Source organism: Crotalus tigris, unplaced genomic scaffold (genome assembly GCF_016545835.1).
Source record: "Crotalus tigris isolate CLP2741 ecotype Arizona unplaced genomic scaffold, ASM1654583v1 scf7180000017737.1785205, whole genome shotgun sequence".
NCBI lineage: Eukaryota > Metazoa > Chordata > Lepidosauria > Squamata > Viperidae > Crotalus > Crotalus tigris.
This window is the reverse complement of record NW_024096603.1, coordinates 1,020,728-1,040,289: the sequence shown is the minus strand read 5'-3', so window position 1 is coordinate 1,040,289 and position 19,562 is coordinate 1,020,728. Positions and strand designations below refer to the sequence as shown.

The 19,562-nt window shown below is 36.4% G+C and overlaps 1 protein-coding gene across 2 annotated transcripts in view; it reads right to left on the bottom strand.

Annotated features, from left to right (window-relative positions):
- CCDC85C (coiled-coil domain containing 85C) overlaps window positions 1–19,562 on the bottom strand; it is a 193,745-nt gene that overhangs the window by 32,809 nt on the left and 141,374 nt on the right. The gene's annotated exons all lie outside the window — the stretch shown is intronic.

Sequence of the window (19,562 nt, the reverse complement as noted above, 5' to 3'; positions counted from 1 at the left end):
AACTTAGGAAATAGTTTTCCAATTGTTAAAATTTTGTGCCTTGGTGTTATTCTGTTGATCTTCCATGTAAAATAATATTTTGGAAGTAATTTAAGATAAAACATATAATGATATACAGGCTATATTTTTTCATGTCTGTTGTGCTTTAAGGGTGGTTTGAAAATTCTGAAAATATAAAATTAGCAACATATTTTTAGCAATTTCTGTTACTTTGTTTAGCAAATTAATAATGATAAACAGGTAGGCAATTTAGAAATAAATTTTGGAATGCACCCATTATCTATTCCAAGTCTATTACTTTTTCTCAATCAATAGCAATTGCATCTAAACATAGACTTAACAATAACTGAATCTCACATAAAATCACTGATAACACGGTCAATTATTCAAATGTGGAAATCACAAACATAACATAAACACATAGCCATTAAACAAATCTGTGACATATCAAACAAATAGTTTTCACTGCAATGTTATAGACCATGACTTATAACAACAACAACAACAACAACAACAACAACAATAATAATGTTGGAAGGGACCTTGGAGGTCCTCTAGACAGGAAACCCTATACATTTCAGACAAATGGCTGTCTAGTCTCTACTTAAAAACTTCCAGTGTTGGAGCATTCACCGCTTCTGGAGGCAGGTTGTTCCACTGGTTAATTGTTCTAACTGTCAGGAAGTTTCTCCTTAATTCTAGGTTGCTTCTCTCTTTGGTTAGTTTCCACCCGTTGCTTCTTGTCCTGCCTTCAGGTGCTTTGAAAAATAGCTTGACTCCCTCTTCTTTGTGGCAGCCCCTGAGATACTGGAATACTGTTATCATGTCATCCCTAGTCCTTCTTTTCATTAAACTAGACATACCCAATTTCAGAAACCATTTTTATGTTTTAGCCTCCAGTCCCCTAATCATCTTTGTTGCTCTTCTCTGTATTCTTTCTATAGTCTCAACATCTTTTTTACATCATGGTGACCCAAACTGAATGCAGTATTCCAAGTGTGGCCTTCAAGGCATTGTAAAGTGGTTTTAATACTTCACATGATCTTGATTCTATCCCTCTGTTAATATATTGCAAAACAGATTTGGATATACTTTGCTTAATACTTTGACCTTGTTAATGTCATGTATAGTACAGTACAGTACTTCTGCCTATTCATTCCAAACAGGAAAGGGATAAACTTTGGATGGTATGTTGGGAACACATTTGTCATTTTAAGACTGTGGTGGAATACTCAAAAAGTAACTGCTTTGGGAGATGTCTGTTTTAAAAAATGGCAGGTAAAAGAATATGGCCAATCACAACCTATCAGGATGGTCTTAAGTTAACCATTCCACAGTGATCTTTATTATATTAGAAGCTGGTACTTGCTTTTCAACACACCGGCTCCCAGATGCATCAGGAGGCTGTAGACACTAAGTAAGATAGGCGTTTGCTAACATATATGTGTTCATGACCATCACACTATTTTTGGCAGATAATGCTTCTTGTTTTTTCATCTAAGGATGATTTCCATTTCTCCAGTACAATAACAGTAAATAACAGAATAAAAGAGTTGGAAAGGACCTTGGAGGTCTTCTAGTCCAACCCCCTGCCCAAGCAGGACACCCTACTATTTCAGACAAGTGGCTGTCCAATCACTTTTTAAAAGCCTCCAGTAATGTGAACACCCACAACTTCTGAAGGCAAGCCATTTTACTGGTGTATTGTTCTAACTGTCAGGAAATTTCTCCTTAGTTCTAGGTTGCTTTTCTCCTTGATTAGTTTCCATCCATTGCTTCTTGCCCTGCCTTTAGGTGTATTGGAGAAGATGTTGACTCTCCTCTTCTTTGTGGCAGTACCTTAGATATCATCACTTTATGAATTTCATTATTGTATCATATCACTTGCTAATGTTACTTATTGTCATAACTTTATTATTCACTTAAATAATGCAATTGTTTAAATTAATTAAATGTGCTGGCTTCTTTCTTTTATATAACTCCTTTTATATTCACCATGTGCTATCAAGTTGGTGTCAACCCTTAATAATCACTACATTTATATTAATACAACACAGAAAATAAATACCGTACTACAATTACTTGTATAATCCCATAAGTATATTACTACCTTCCCTAACCAGTAGGTATTGTTATAATGTCAATTAAGCACATTGTTTAATTTCAGTAAAACTATATCTCTGTGGTATATTTCAATAATACTATATATGGCATTTGTTATTATTTATTTGCAATATTGCTATTAAGTCATTAATATTGCATTATATAACAAAACCTGTATAATAATGCTATATCAGCAAGAATGCATTCAATGTGAACCAACTTAGGCTCACATACAACAGCCTTACTACTTCATTACATAAGAAAAAATAAAGTCAGTGCCTTGGAGAGTTTTAGGGGGGGAAAGGGCTGGATTTTTTCAGGCCATTGAAGTCTCCTGAGTATTAGCATACAGATCAGTAAGAATCCAAGACTATGTAAAAGAAATCTGGTGGGTGATCCTTAATAGCTTGAAAAGCTACTAATCTCCTTCATGATCAGAAGTTCCTCTATTTCAGCACTGAAATAAGCAGCAATTTGGACTCATCTTGAAACTGTCACTCAAGGAATGTTTCATGTCGTTGAATTATATGAAGCCCTCTGTTGAGCATCAATGTAGAGCTAGTAGCCATTTTAACTATGACTCATCTATGTTGGTAAAAATAAAGGAATACTATTGAAAGAGATGCTGTATTTTTCTCAGAACAAAGTTAATTAAATTCTTGTGTATCACTCAAGATTAAAAACAGCTGTTATAAAGTATAATGATTGATTAAAGCATAAACAGGTTGAACAGTTACAAAGTTGCAAAGTCTGCCAAATAGGACACACTGGCTAGTTTAATTCTGCTAAGCTTACTAAGAAATTACTTCTACTTTCCTCCTTATGGTCAGAAGAGCTCCCAAAGGCTGAAATGGCTTGTTGAACATCATAAGGTAGAACTGCTCAAGCATCATTGTCAGAAAATATGGAGAGAATGTCCATTTAATGCAGGGATGTCAAACTGCCAGCCTGTGGGCCGGATGCATAACAAAAACGTACCACACCATTGCCGGCAATGGCAAAAAAGTCACGATACATCGTGACATGTCATGTGACATTGTGAGTTTGACACCCCTGATTTAAAGTAAACAATACTCAGATAAACTTTATATTTATTTATTTAAATTTATATGTTGTAAATTGTATCTTTTGCACCGATACAAAAACTTTCAGAAGTGCATCTTGTTCCTAACAAATCTCATCCCTTGATTATAACACAAAACTATAATACTAAACAGCTTGACTGGTTTTGATTATTTCAGAAATTGCAAATATACAGTAGTTTGGAACAAGCTAAAACAAGCATTTGCAGACACATGTCACATCCCTGATATTGCCACTGTGCATATTTTGTGAACAATGTGTTCCAGTTTTCACTCAAACTTAGTAAGATATTACAGAAGCCATAAGAGGAATAAATCATTTTAATTACCTTTGGGAAACCTTACATACTTCTGAAATGCTTCTAAATTCTTACTCATTAAAGCAAGCTTTGTAATCTAGTTTTAAAAAATTGCTAGGGAATAGGAAATCCCAAGCATCCATTAAAAGACAAGAACTAATAACACATCAATGGAAGACAATATAATTCTATTTAAACCTGTATTTTAAAGTCACTCAGTTGGCTTGGTTGGTATGTTCATACACAAAGAAGTGATCCAGTATTGTTATCTTTCCTATTTTTGATTAGCAGAGAGATTATGCTAGACTTTAATCTTGGAAATAATTATTTACAGGTGGGAGAGGATATCATCGATGTTGCTGCTGCTGCCCATCTCTTACAACATTAAATACCATTATTTTGGAAGTAAAAGTCCAAGAATACAGCTTGGAATTATCATTTAGAAATCTAATATCAACATGTGCTCTATAAAAGAGCAGGAAACATGTCATTTTCTTCTCCACATTATCTCTTTCTATATGCTATCACTTTGCCTTATTTCTTTAACTTAATCAACATCAAATCAAGATTATCGTGAAAACATATGGGCTGGTTTCTTTGAGATAATCATTTCCTGGCATTAGTCAATAGCTACGGTCAAACACTGGCTAACCATAGGGTGATTTGTGTGCCTTTACCCTAACACTACAGTTGAACTCAGATATTATGGTTTAACAGAGTTGGAAGTTCCCTGCTCAAGCAGAAAACCCTATATCATTTTGGACAAATGGCAGTCCCACAACTTCTGGAGGCAAGCCATTCCTCTGATTGTTCTTACTATCAGGAAACTTCTGCTTTAGTTCTAGGTTGCATCTCTCTTTTGCCCTTTAATCTTTGGAAGGGTCTCATTTGCAACCTAACAGGGACAATCTGCAGTTTCTAAGAGGAGAAATACTCTGTTTTCCAGCTCAGGGACCAATTTAACTTAAAAACCACAACAACAACAACCTTTTCATGTAGTAGAGTCTGCCTTGATGGAGAAAGTAAACTTAAGACTGAGTCCTGCTTTGCTTTGGAACAAATCAAGCCTTTTCTTTGGTATCGTATGCAAAAATGCATACATGAAGCAGATTTCATGCAGATTCAGCTGCCATTTCTACCATCACAGTAGAAACAAATATATATCTTCTTATATCTTCTTAATTTCAATAAAAACAATAGTAATATAATATGAATTGCTGTTGCAACTGTTATCCTTGGCTATCATTCCTCTAGTACCAAAACTCTTTTGTACAGATTCACTTTTTCTAGTAATTACCAGCATGTAAGATTGTCATGAAATAAAATGGGCATTCCTGAATGTTCTCCCCTCTCCTTTCAAACCACTTTCAAACTGAAAGCACCAAATATGCCTAATTGTTAAACTCTGGGTGAAGCCTTTTAGTTTTGTCCCTCTTGGTCAACATCATTGTCCCATGGTAGTGGTTTATCCATCCTAAACTGCAGAATGCTCAGGTTCTTGGTCATTTTGTTAATTTCTCCAAGCTGGAAGAGTCAAAGGTGGAAACAGTAACAATGGCAGTGCTGTACTGCATTCTGCCTTTGTTTTTATTTTTATTTATTTATTTATTTATTATTTATTTATATCCCGCCTTCATAATTTTTACAAATAACTCAAGACAGTGAACATATCCAACATACCTTCCTCCTCCTATTTTCCCTACAAGAACCTTCTGAGATAGGTTGGGCTGAGAGAGAGTGACTGGCCCAAAGCCACGCAGCTGGCTTTCATGCTAAGGTGGGACTTGAACTCACAGTCTCCCACTTTCCAGCCCGGGGCCTTAACCATTAGACTAAACTGGCTCTCAAAATTTTATAATTTTAACATAAGCTGTTACTTTGGATCATTTTGAGAGATGAAGGTTGGCGTACATTTTAGAAATAAATTAGCGAGTGTGTGTGTGTGTGTGTGTGTGTGTGTGTGTGTGTGTGTGTGTGAAAGTATTAATGTAGATTTAAAGAATACCCGATTCCCAATAACTCTGCATACTTCACATTATTTAACAGAGTAACAACTACAATTGTCATAATCGTATCTCGATGCAATGATAGAACTTCTAATCCAATGCATCTGAAGGCCTTCAAGCCTTACAATTTTATTAAAAATGTAGTGAGGCAATTGTTCTCCCTAAGATAAGCTTTGTCACTGTAGTACTATTTTTTACCTCTCCCAAGTAATTTATCACCCAGAAAACCTTCTACTTTGAACTGTCAAGGCTGCCAAATGGTAGCCTAACTTGCAAAGGGATAGGGAACAAACATCAATCTTGTCAAGTGCCATGGTATTAGAAAGCTTCCTTGATGATAATGCAGGTGTCTAGAGTTTTTAGTTACTGTCTGGACAAATCTTAAATTCAAGAGCAGCCTCGTCAGTAGATGTAATAGGGATGGGCTATTTCAGAGAACTTTGCAAATTGCTGACTTTCCAGTGAGTTATCGTTGCCAGAATACAACATTTAAGCACATTTTTGTTGGTTTTAAGATGCTGATGTGAATGAAAAAAGAGCAGATTTTATAGATAGTCCTCAACTTACAACAATTCATTCAGAGAGTGTTCAAAGTTACAGCGGCACTGAAAAAACTGACTTATGACCATTTTTCAACTTACAACTGTTGCAGCATCGTCAAGGTCACGTGATCAAAATTCTGGTGTTTGGCAACTGATTCATATTTATGACTTTTGCAGTGTCCTGCAGAGTCATGTGATTACCTTTTGTGACCTTCTGACAAGCAAAGTCAATGGAGAAATCAGATTCATTTAACAATTGTGTTTCTAACTTAACAACTGCAGCGATTCACCTAAGAATCATGGCAAGAAAAGTGTTAAAATGGGACAAAACTCACTTAACAAATGTCTCACTTAGCAACAGAAATGTTGGGATCAATTATGGTTGTAAGTCGAAGATTACTTGTATTTCATCCTCTAACTAAAACTAAGCAAAGCTGAGAGAAAAATCACTGCAAAAGCAACAAAAATAGCAAATATCAAAAAAATCAAAAGTGCATGTATTGCATGGAGCTTAGTATAGGTTTTGCATGGAGAAGGCTCAACTGTCAACCCTTCAAATTTCAATTAAAGAATTTCAGAGAGGAGAAAAAATTATATTCGAGAAAAATTGCCAATCTGTTATAACTACCAGCTAAAATGAGAAGGAAGTTTCACTCGTTGAAAATTCCTTCTAATGTTTGCATAGTGTTTATGATTTCTGTGACAGCACAGTCTGAAATTAATGTGATTTATATCATAAAGCCATTTTCATGGAAAGGGGGGGTATAAATATTTTAATTAGAAATAAAAAATAATGTCATTTAGTCAACAGGATTTATCATCATAAAAGTGAGTACGCAAAATTTAGAACTTCAACCAGCAAAAACAAGGTTGTTGTTTGAAAAAAATGAAATATTGGATTTCTTCCCTCCCCAATACCTCGCTTCCAACCATATAATGTTTATTTCTTCCCTTCCCCCACAAATATGTTTATTGTTTCATCCCAAGACTCTTAACAGAAGTTTCTGGATTTCTTTTAGCCATGTCAAATTTCAAAATGAAGAAGATAAAAACAGTAGAAATGTTGTAAATATCATATATTTATATATTATACCATATACCATCATATGCTGGTATATTTGCTGTTTTATTTATAAATGCTAAAGTTCAAATAGATTTTTCAAGATGACTATAATTATTGAAAGGCCTTCCCCCCCCCCTTTCCAATGTCCTAGTTCAACATTTTAACTAGTAGATGAGATTAGCTCTGTTCTCTCTCTAGTCATGTAATATCCATTTACATCTAATTAGCCACTCTAGACCCGTGGTGGCGAACCTATGGCACGCGTGCCACAGGTGGCACACAGAACCCTCTCGCCCCAATCCTAGGCCTTCAGCTGGATTTTATAAAACCTTTTCGCTTTAGGCCTCCGCCACCGTGTGCAAAAAAAAAAAATTCAATCAATCAATTTCAACTTCTCGCAGGAAAAAAAGAGATCTTGCAAAGTTGAAATTGATTGATTGAACTTTTTAGTTCCACTCAGTTTGCTGTTACCACCACAGCCATGCCCACCCAACAGGCCACACCCACCCAACAGGCCACACCCACCCAGCACCCGATGATACATAAGTGGGTTTTGGGTTGCAGTTTGGGCACTTGGTCTCTAAAAGGTTTCCCATCACTGGTCTAGACTATACAAATCTCTGATGTAAACTAGCTGAACTCTTGTGAAACTCTTAGAATCTAAGAGAAACCAGCATGCAATAGCAGTATACAATTAATAAAAAATGAGTCACCAAATAAAGTACTTTTGAAATCAGTATGACTTATGTAAAAAGCAAAAAATTAAAATTGAAGTACCCAAGGGAAGTCATACTAATTTCATTATGAGTCTGCCTCATTCATTTGTAGAATCTTTTGAACCAGGACTCTCTGATACATGAACACAAGTCTTTAGACATAAGACATGAATTGGCTGTTCACGCTTGAGGTACTTCCTGTAGAACTTTGCCCAGAGAATGGTTCAATTTTGCACATACTGTGTAAACTCCTTTTCAGGTATCTGTGCACAATATTTCTCTTAGTGATGTTATCTCTCTAAATTGAACCTAGCTAAAATGAAACTAGCTAAAATAAAGTCTGAGACAATAACAAACTCAAAAAAGACATTAAGATAGGACAAAGCAACTGAAAACAGAAATCATATGGATATGTCCTTTCAAATGAGGAAAAAAGAAAATCAGGATCCCTCAACTGTAGAAAACAAATTTAACATTTGACTTGTACTGGAGGCAGAGCAATGATACTATTACTATTAGTGAATTTTGAACGAAATGTTGTTATAAAAAGAACATTATGCTTTCATTTTTTTCAAAAGAAAATTAAACAATCTCTAGAAGATAGCTGAAATTTTCCAGAAAATAAATTATGAATCCTGTGATTAATACTACTATTAGACTGAGTACAACACAGTTATATGCATGAGAAGCAAAATGTCTTCAAAGAAAAACAAGAAAGTCCAGTTTTTCCTGAAAAAAAACCCTTTGGGACACTCATTGACTTTGCTTGTTGGAAGCCAGTTGGAAAGGTTGCAAATGGAAATCACATGGCCCCAGGATGCTGCAATCATTGTAAATACATACTGGTTTCCAAGTGCCTAAATTTTGATCACGTAATCGTGGGGATGCTGCAGTGGTCATAAGTCACTTTTTTCAGTGCTCTTCTAATATTGAATGGTCGCTAAACAAATGGTTGTAAGTTGACGATACCTATATTGCTGTACTGCAACTCTGTCTTTGGGACTCATGTCTCTTAAATAATTCTAACAACTTCAAAGAATGTTACTGAAAGCATTGCAGAAAAGATTCTTTTGCCAGGGTCTCAGAAAAACAGGAACACACAATAAAAGAAAAGTGCACAATCAGGAAACTTTTTGTAATTATTATGATTGTATAATTGTATGGATGTTTTGTTGAGCAGGAGGAATAAAGTGAAACATGCGATCCAATGACCCTATTAGATTTTTCTATGCATATAGAAAATATGAATGATATCTAAGAGGAAATATTTTACAATACAATTTTAATAATTAAAACCAGGTTGAGAAAATTTGTTGCCTCAACCAGAGTATCATCATTGGCCATACTGGCTGGAGCTGTTGAGAGTTTAAGTACAGCTCTATCTAGACCAGGTTTTTTCAACTTTTTCACCCATTGTACCACTTTTAGGATATGGCAACATCCGAGTACCACCAGTCACCTAGCAAGGTGATGACCCCGCCCCCCAAAAAGGAAAAAAGTGATAAAGTACAGGTAGTCCTCGACTTACAACAGTTTGTTTAGTGACTGTTTGAAGTTACAATGGCATTGAAAAAAGTGACCCCCAAGCCACAGCCAAGCAAGATACCTGCCTGCCCACCCGGCTGCGCTCTTCCTCCTATCTGAGGTTTTCATTGTTGTGAGCATTTCTGTTGAGGATTGGCAGTGGGGGTGGAGTGGGGGTGTTTGGTTTTTATTCCCCCCATCTGCTGGGTGGTTGCAGCAGGTTTTGGTCACTTCACAAGACCCTGGGACACTCTGACCATCATAAATATGAATCAGTTGCCAAGCATCTGAATGTAAATCACAAGACCCCACAAGATGCTGCAACATTCCAGCTGATCGGTGCTTCTTCTGGGCTCAGAAGAAACACCAGGATCAGTGCCGAGCTCCAGCTGGAGCCTGGCGCTGATCCTGGCACTTCCACTGAGCCCTGACAACCCCAAAGAAGCGCAGATCAGCTGGAAAGCGGCATTGATTCTGGCGCTTCCACTGAGCCCTGACACCCCTGCAGCTCCAGCCATCTCTTGCTCAGGCTTGTGCGGTACTGCCACCAGTTCAGCTCATTCCCCTCCCCTGCTACCACTTTTCATGTACCACCTGCCAGGTACCAATGTACCACAGGTGGTACCCATACCACTGATTGAAAAGCCCTGATCTAGACAGCACAGGCAGCATGATTGGTACAAAATGTCTCAGAAATTGGCTGGAAAATAATTAGTTCAGTTATTAAAGAGAAGAGCCTGTTCTCTTCTAGAGAAAAGTAACCAAGAACTAAGGAGCAATTTCCTGACAGTTACAACAATTAATCAGTGGAACGACATGCCTCCAAAAATTGTGGGTACTCCAACACTGGAGGTTTTTAAGAAGAGATTAGACAACCATTTGTCTGAAATGGTACTATAGGGTTTCTTGCCTGAGCAGGGGGTTGGACTGAAAGACCTCCAAGGTCCCTTCCAACTCTGTTATTCTATAATTCTATTACAGTATATAGTAACAGTATATATAGTATACAGTATATAACTGATTCACTTAAAGCTCTTACCATCAATAAATGGTGCCGAATTGTCAAATAACTGAACATCCCGTTTAAAAATATGGGCTCACTAAACAGAAATTGTAAACATTTATATCTGTAAGCTAGACCCCAAACAGCAGCAAAAACCAACCACTTATAGTACAATCAAGATTTTTCCACATTGAGAAAGCAAAAACTGAAATGTCTTAGATTACCTTTCTGAAAATTCCTGATGAGTTGTTTGAACCAGCCAGCTGGGACGGAATAATATATTATTCATTGCAAAATTATAATGTAAAGCAAAGCAATATTTATAAATAGTTCCCTAAGCTCTACAATTTTTTCCTTCCCTTATATGCATATTTATCTTTCATGCACCTAAATAATGTGTTATTATGAGTGTGATACACAGCAAAAAAAAAACAACAGAAAAATGTGAGCACTTAAATAGAAAATATTACAAGATGTATTTTTAAAACAAAGATTGCAAAAATGCATAGATAATACTGCTTTTCACTACAGTTAAAAAAGAGATCAGTCAGTATAGAACTGACTAAATTAAGAGAAAAATATCAAGTGCTCCAAATTTCAATGTTCAACAGCCCAGCTTTTAAATATGTTACCAAAACTATTATGAGTTTCAATGGAAAAGGTGCTGTAACGGGCATTTCAATGAAGTGGTGCAAAGTAGAATTCATAATTGACAGCCAGGAGATAGTTTTATGAAGGAAGATGATAAACAGCAAGAGACTGTTAATAAAGGGTTTTGGTGTGTGATACATCAGAATGTAAAATTAACTTTAAAAATATTTAATGTCAGCATCTCTATGAGGTATAAACATCAAAGCTACGTGTGGCATCATATGCTGTGCACTCTACAGAGGCAAGCTGAAATGAATAATGGCATTCGTAGACCTTCTCACACATTGAACTGGCAATTGTATATACATAATCCTTGACTTACAACTGGATACTCAGTGGCCAATTGAAGTTACAATGGAACACACAGAGCTACTTACAACCTTGAATCAGTTCCGATGGCCATCTTCTCACCTTGCATTCGCATTGTGACATTTTGGGCATCCAGCAACCAGTTTGCATTTATGGCCATCATTTTTTGACATAAACCAACATTTGCTTCTGGTTTCCAGCCAAAAATCACCCAGTGCAGACCATTATTTAATAACACTGTGGCATTCACTTTGCAACCACTGCACTCACTTAGCAACTACTGCAGAAAAAACCTCATAAAATTGGGTGAGGTTAGAGGGTGATCCACTTAATGACCAGCATGACCTATGAGCATAATTCCAGGCTCAATTGTGGTGGTAAGTCAAAGACTATCTGTACAGCATTATTTCATGTGTCTCTAGGTCTTCTTTTAAGATGCTCAGGAAAGCCTCTTTACCTCCAACACTTCTTGCATTAGATGAAAGAGGATTTGTGTGAACGGAGGGGTGTGTAGTCTTCAATTGAATTGAGATGCCCCCCAACCTTTCATTTGAGGAAGGGGTATTAACAGTTCCATAGGATGGGTTCATATCACATAAGTAAATGGGAATGAGATTTTCAGCTTGTTATACATATTTCTGCGTTTCAGTTGTGAGAATTTGTATTGTTTCAAAATGGCTGCCATGGAGACTGTGATCCCAAAGGCAAGACTTTACTTTGACAGAACAGAAATAAAAAAAACATAAAAGACAGATAAAATGTTTAGAAAAAAGGAGTGTATTCTCTATACAGAATGACAATGGAGTCATACCAGTACCAGTAAGGAAATATAGAGGTATAGAATAGAAAGTAACTGAAAATACAGTGAAATTGGACTAGGAAGAATACAGTATAGATAAAGAGCTTATAGAATATAGATAGCTAAAAAAGAATATAATTATATTATTAAGATTAATTTCTGAACTAGCTGAAGGCATTTATAATTTAAAACTCCTTGTTTGGTAAGTTTTCCTTTTATATAATAATAATCCTGTCTAGCCATTAAAGGGAGATACACAAATTGAATGTCCAAATCTCTAATGCTTTCTGCCTATTGAATCTGGGTGATCTGGCTGTGGATAGTACAAAAAAGAACCAAATAGAAGATAATATTTGTAGTTCTGGGTTGAACTGTGGGGTCCTTGGTGCTCTCTGAACTTGGTGGGGGTTTTTTGCAGACATTTCATTACTAACCTAGGTAACATCATCACTGCTATAGAGGATAAAGAAATTCCAACCCCCGGGGTAGCCCTGCCCTAGCAGAATTCCTACTGCCCATATAAACACTTCCAGGCTAGATTCACACGTGGCCTGGAAACCAGCTTTTCTTCTAATTCCTGGATGTTTCTTAATCACAGATATCTATCATCAGGTTGATAACCATTAAATATTTCTTTGCTCAGGAAAGATATAATTGAAGCCTAAGGGTTTTTGTAATGTAACTATGTACAAAGGAATTTAAATAATGTTTAATTCCAAGTTTTTTAAAGTCATCCGAGAGCCCATGGGGCTAAGAACTCTAAAGCAAAGCAAGCAGCTCATAAAACATAGCTTGTACAGTTCGTGAACATTTTGATGCTGAATGCGTGTATGCTTTTGCATGTCTATGTTTGTGCATGGTTTTGTGTGAGAGATACACACAACACACACAAAACACTTCATCATTTTACAACAAAATAACTCAAATTATAACTTCTTCATTATTTTATGTTTTTCGAGTCCAAGAAGTTGAATATAGAGAACAGTACTCTTAATGCGATGAGTCACTCACTCTCTAGTTCAGAAACAGACTTGTGATGTTGTACATTGAAATAATAGCAATTTCCACCCCCACAAACAGGAGGAGACTTTGGGGAAATAAAGAAAGGTTTGCAATGTTATGTTACTTGTGGGAGATGCACACAAAGTCCCTTAAGGAAATAATTGGCACATTTGCAAAGCTAACAAGCACTAACTAGAAAAGGGTACATGGGGGATGAAGGGAGGGGATTAATATTTATTGCTAATGAAAGGTCTGTGTTAAGGAACATAGAGGTGGGAACCACAAGAGGCTGTGAATATAACAGGACAAAAAAGACAGAAGGAAACACTTTCCACCTTCTTAAAGCTGGCAAATATAAATATGAACAAAACTACAAAGCCCTCAGAATTTTTTCTTCCAATACACAGACAGCTCAGGTGACTAAATATTTAAACTCACATATTAAAGTATGAAAGGAAACTATGCCTGCTTCTCATTTTAATGACAGATTTATCTTCAGCTTATGATTTTATGAAGATAATCCTTCTTCATGCATCTGGTAAAACGAACCGAGCCCATAAAAGGCTAGTTAAACATTAAAGTCTTATAAAATTTTTGGCTATATAAGACAGCTGTATGAATGACTCCTGAAAATATGTCCTTGCTCACTTTAGTACCACCATGGCAGCGTTAACAACATGTGATGGATAGTAGATGTAAATCTAAATCCCAGTACCAGCACACAGATTTGTTGAAAGAACTTCAGGACATGGCATAAGAAGTAATGTGAAGCTTTTATGGAAATCATGCCATGAACTCAATGAAAAACATCCTTTCAGTTTTCAGTCTTGCTGACTTGCTCTTGAAATGCCTGCCTTATTGAAATCAGAGCTTTTTTTTCTGGGTCTGAAGCAACCAATGAATACCATGAGTCCAATATGCTGGATTTGTTCGCATGACTTATAGTTGATTCCATGCAAAAAATAACAATAAAATCAACCCCCTGAACCTCATCTAAAGGTTTCAATGTTTATTCTAATGGTAAACTAGAGACTGTGCAGGGCAGACATTTCTATTTCACAACTGAAACAAAATGCTTATGGAGAAATCCTTTTTTTAACAGTGCTAGAAGAACAGATGGTTATTCAAAACACTAGGCTTTCAGTGGGGGAGGGGAAAGGGGGAGGGGCACTAACTGCTTTAATTTAATCTGCATAATTTATACCCAATCTGCCAGAAAGTTGAACCAGCGACTTTCATGCAAGGTGTGTGCTTGCTTTTTCACTCAGCTATGTCCCTTTCGCTGTTAAGACCTCCAGAATGATGAAGAGGCTGGGCCTAAGTAACAGCTTGTAAAGTGGGAGCTAAAGGTAATAAGAGGAAAAAGTTACACAGAATGACATACATTTTAAAATTCTACAGAGTTTGCTATGACTCATTTCTTTTCAGAACTGAACATGACAAACCACTAAGGCAAATGATTAGCACAAAGCTATTTTTAAAAGTTCTCCTGTTCAGAACTGAATGGCACAAATCAAACTATGCAGGCAGTTGCTTTTTGGTAATGAGCTTACTGGCAGTTTTCATGGAAACATGCAGAATATTTGTTGCAGCGAAGCATTATTGTGCAAAAGCTCTACGTTTGCTTTAATTTCCATAAATTATCTCAGTGCCAGAATTTTGAGTCTTATGTAATTAAACAATTTGATATTTCTCCTCCTCTGTGCATATACACAATAGTGGCCAAAATTGTGGAAACCTTTTGGGAAAAGTGTACATTTGAGGTTTGGTGGCTAATAACACCACTTTGTTTGGAGTAGTACCATAAAATTATATATCAATGGAAAGATAATTTAATCAAGAACATAATGCAATAACTTTTATGAAGGATTTGCTATTAGAATAGCAGTTATAAAGAAGAAAAGTGAAACACGTAGAAAAAACGAGATGTACAAAAATTATCACCATGTCAGTTAATACTTAGTTGGGTAACCTTTAGCATGAATTACGTCCTTACAACATCTTCCCATGGAGTGAACCAAGGCCTTTAGTTCTGCAGCTGTTATAATGTGAAACCAAGATTGAATGATTGCTTCTACTAACTCGGTTTTATTGCTGGGTTGCTTCTGACTAACAAGTTTCTTTAGTCGGCTCCATAGATTTTCAATTGGGTTAAGGTCTGGGCTATTCCCAAGCCATTCCAGCAGTGGAATATGATTATCTTGAAACCACTTTTTGCACACAGCAGCAACATGACATGGAACTGAATCCTGTTGAAATATAAATGCTTCATTTTCTTGGAAAAGATCATGTGCGGAAGGCTTCAGTTTGGGCTCAAGTATTTCATTAATGTATTTTTGGCCACTTATATTCCCATTAATCACACAAATTCTGCCCACACCTTTTGATGTCATACAACCCCAGATCATAATATTGACTGGGTGTTTCACGGTACGTGTAATGCAATCAGGATGCAAATCTTGTCCGATTCTTCTCCTTACATATTTTATGCCATCACTACCAAACAGGGAGATCTTGGTCTCATCTATCCAAATAACACTGTCCCATTGTTCCTCTGTCCAGGTAACATGGGTTTTAGCCCAGTTTAGTCTTTTCAACTTTTGTTTGAGAGATAAAAGTGGCTTTTTTCATGGAATTCTAGACTTTAGGCCAAATTCCTGCAGTCTGTGCTGAACAGTCTTTGCACTCAAGTTCACATTGCATTGCGTCATTTCATCTTGTATACACCCAGATGATTTTCTTCTGTCACGTAGGCACAGTCTCTTAATTCTTCTCCTTTTCCTGCTTTTACCAGTGTGGTTTTGTAGTGACTGAGTCTCCTCATACCTCTTCAAAAACTTAGAAATGCTACCTTTGGTTAAGTTTCCATCAATTTTTCTTCTAATTTCTTTATAACTGTAGCCTTGTTCACTTAATAATACTATATTACATTGCTTTCTGGGCAACCAGTCAACTCTGCACCATTACTTTAATTTTATTACGTTTTACAAGATCACTAAATGAAAGAACACAAAAAAACCCAACCAACTTGATAGCGATCACATAACACACTGACAAATGTCCTCTTCTCAGCTTCAATACATGACATCAATAACCGAATCCTACTGTGATCTCATTGGCTCACAAGATGACACCTCATTGGCTCTCTAAACACTCATGCTCATTGGCTACAATCAGATGAAGGAAAGCTACCTGATATCAACCTAAACAAGTTGTGCTTCCTTTTTCTGGTTATTTGGCTATAACTTTTCATAGAATACAGATAATTGAACAAACTTTGTTGCATTACATTCTTGATTAAATTAGCTTTCCATTGATATACTGTATAATTTTATGGTACTACTCCCAAAAAAGGTGTTATTAGACATCAAACTTCAAATGTACACTTTTCCCAAAAGGTTTCCACAATTTTGGCCATTACTGTACAATAGGCAATCTTGCTCATAAGAAGCCCTATCCTAAAAATTAACTGTATGGAGATGAGTCAAGTTGTTTTCCATCCTTCTGAGCACTGCCTTTTAAAAGCCACTTTTGGAGTTTTCTGTTTGGTTTTGTTTGGTTCAAGGAAACAAGTCAATACAAATATGATTTGTGAACTCTCCTTCAAAGCTTGGAATGCTAACAGAGCCAAGAGTTGAAAAGAAGTCTGATCCCTGTATCTTTTATCCTTCCGTGATGAGACTTTATGTTTTTTAGAAAGTTGATTGCTTCCTGGCAGAGAACTGTGTTGACAAGACCCTAAAAGTGATGAAATCAGAGGTACTAAGCATTTAACAATGCCTTGCATTAAGAGATTAGCAAGTCGGTAGTGATTATGGAAGTCTAGCTGGCATCTTTCCAAAGGCTAAACTGCAGAAGCAAACTGAATACTCTATAATAGTCAAATAAGTCCAAGTAATTTGATCTTTTGGCTGCAGACTACATTGCAAGCTTTTTATTTTAAAGATCTCTGTTGTACAGAATCCTCAGGACATAGAGATTCTCTCTTCATGGATGCTTCACTCAGGAAACATATTATTTGACTTGCGCATAGACTGCTCCATAATGTATCAAGCTCTCCTTTATATCTCCTTCCACTCACCATCCCAATCTGAAAAAGCGTAATATTTCTAAATGTGCTTCCATGCCTCCAGACACTCTATAATCTTTCAACACATAGCGACAGAATGTGGGTCATGTAAATTTGCCAGAACCTCCTCTGATTTCCTTTTATGTTGTTACAGATACTCTTGATATATATATGTCAATTTATTTTTATTAAGATCTCACCCCTGCACATGCAGGGATATCCTTGACTAACAAGCAAACTCTTCCATTTTTGGATTTGACTGATTTTTTTTCATTATTCAATGATTTCTTTTATTGGTTCAAAAAATGTTGATAATTACATGATTCTAAATGCTACAAAATGAAAAACTATGCAGCTGGAACAGCAGCACTGGTATTGTAATACTATTTAGATATCCAGCAATATAATTATATGCAAGAAATAATCTGGATCTCTGTAGTTAACACAAAAAGTTGCCTCAGACCAAGTCAGGTCAGTTGATCTTTGATCACAAATCTGTGACCAGTGTATTTTCCAGGATCTCTTCTAAAGGAAGTTCCCATAATTTAGTAATTTTAATTAATAGATATGTGAGAGAATGAATTAATTTGTATCCCGCCATTATTATTTTTAAAATAGCTCAAGACAGCAAACATATCCAACACACCTTCCTCCTCCTATTTCTTTCCTCACAACAACAAACCTATGAAGTGGGTTGAACTAAGTGGTCTTGTGGGTCATTAAGTTGACAGAGTCCCAATTAAGGAGCATGGAGTGTCTCCAAGGGATGGGGGAGACCCTGGGTGATCCATAGAGACCATGCATCATTATCTCTCTACCCAGGAGCTGAAAATCCTACTGTCAAAATCTAAGCCCCTGAACAGAGAGACACACATGAATGGTCTGCACTAGGGCTCCCAGCCCCTCCCCCTCTGAGACACCCCTGCACTGTTTATCTTACCACACTGAGAACTGCTCCTTATAAGGGCAGAATATACCAGCTCACCTCTTCTTCAGGTTTCTGAAGGACAACCAAGACTTAGATGACCATAACTGAGCAGCGGAAATCTAGATAGCCATTAAAGAGAAACAATGAGCTGCAGAAACTTCTAATTTAACTTGCTGCCTTCCATACCATTCTACTCTAAGCAGGTAGTTCCTGCCCAATGGAAAGCATGCCCCATTTGGTCAATACCAATTTCCGCTTTATCCCCTATTCATAGGATTGCCTAAAGTTCTCATTAAGGAGCTATAGCACAAAAGCTCTGATTACCTTAGTAACTGCCATGATTCTAACAATAGAGGGCACAATATTCTATAAATTCCATAAATTTGTTTTAAGGAATAGCTTTTTCTCTTCTTTTCCCAAAATCTCCTGCTAATTTTTCAAAAGGATGCCAAAATCCTAGTACAAAAGCAATGCATACAAACTGAAGCAAATTTCTTCTTTTTATTATTATTACTGTTATTTATTTTGATTTATATTCATTCAATTTATGTAGCCACCCATCTCACTTTTATGTGATTCTAGATGGCTTACAATAAAATACATAAAATACACAATATAGTACAAAAAAGTGAAGATAAAACACATGGCTGCCAAGCATTATTCAACCAATTATCCACATAGCCAAGAGATGGGCTTTATCCCACATGCAGGGCCACAGGTTATTCCTCTGCATCTGATGCTCAGAATCAGTTAAAATGGCATCACTATGCACAAAAGAGAGATATTTAGGGGAAACCTCAAGCTTTGCAGAAGTACAAGAAGAATAAACAACAGCATACTAAAAGGGAGAGAGTACCAAAATAGATCAGAGACAGTTGAGCAAGCTTAGGGGCCACATAATTTTCACTGACAATTGTGGAGAGGAATCAAAAAACGGGTGATCAAGCAAGAAGGGAGCAAAAAGTCTGTAATCTTCAATAAAACATTTTGTACTACATTGTCATATAGGTTGATACAGATCTCATTTCTTGTTCTTTTTATGTTGCTATCTACTCTTTTCTTTCACAATGCCCTATAAACTATATATTTAAATGGACCTTGGGCCAAAGAGCTTCCAATCTAAACACTGGGGAATTCCTCAGTCAGAGCAAGTACTGAGGAATTCAAGAAACCCTATAAGATCAAAGAATTTTTCATTCAAACTTTTGTTGAATCTGAGGTCCAGTTGCTAAGCAAAAATCTTAGCCTACTAAAAAAATATATTCCTATGTAGTTGGGTATTTTTGTTGCCCATGTGCTTTTCACCTATTACTTATCGTTCCTTATTGTACTCTTCCTTTTGTAATTCATCTAAGTTAGGAAAACATAGGCTCAAGAGTATATTGAACTGGAAGCCAATTACAACAACCCAATCCATGCTTCCAGACAATTTGTTTAACTCTATTTTTAAAAGTCACATTCCTTGC